Genomic DNA, 506 nt, shown 5'->3' with positions numbered 1-506 from the left:
TTTTTGCAACCCTTTGTAAGTTTTAGGTCACTGATAGACACGCACAATGCCTTGTCCAGTCCAGGGTCAATTTTCTCTCCTCTCACATAGTAAGGAAATGAGCTTTCTTCCCATTTACATACTCATTTAAATACTCCTGGTTAATATTCCTCTAGCTGTTTGTTGGATTCTTTTTTTCTACTGGTTATCGTATCTGCTAATCTCTTATAAGTTAAATAAAATATTTTAACATGTGTTATAACATCTTTATGAATGTCAGACTTAATTTTTTAAAAAAGATATATTGTAAGCATTTTTAAGGTCACATCAATATGCCCAATCGATTCAACTACTAGGACTAGATAAATTTCTATGACAGAAAATTGCATCAAATGCATAACTAAAGCCTGGGTGTGTCTTTTCTTGGCTCTCCTGAGTGACTGCAAAACATCAATGGGAATTTGTTGACTCTACTTTTCTCATTTCAATTTTCCATTTTGTTAATTTCATGTTGATGAGTTTTTTGC

This window comes from Mandrillus leucophaeus, unplaced genomic scaffold, assembly GCF_000951045.1.
Source record: "Mandrillus leucophaeus isolate KB7577 unplaced genomic scaffold, Mleu.le_1.0 Scaffold649, whole genome shotgun sequence".
NCBI lineage: Eukaryota > Metazoa > Chordata > Mammalia > Primates > Cercopithecidae > Mandrillus > Mandrillus leucophaeus.
The sequence above is the reverse complement of the archived record's forward strand: the minus strand, read 5'-3'. Positions refer to the sequence as shown.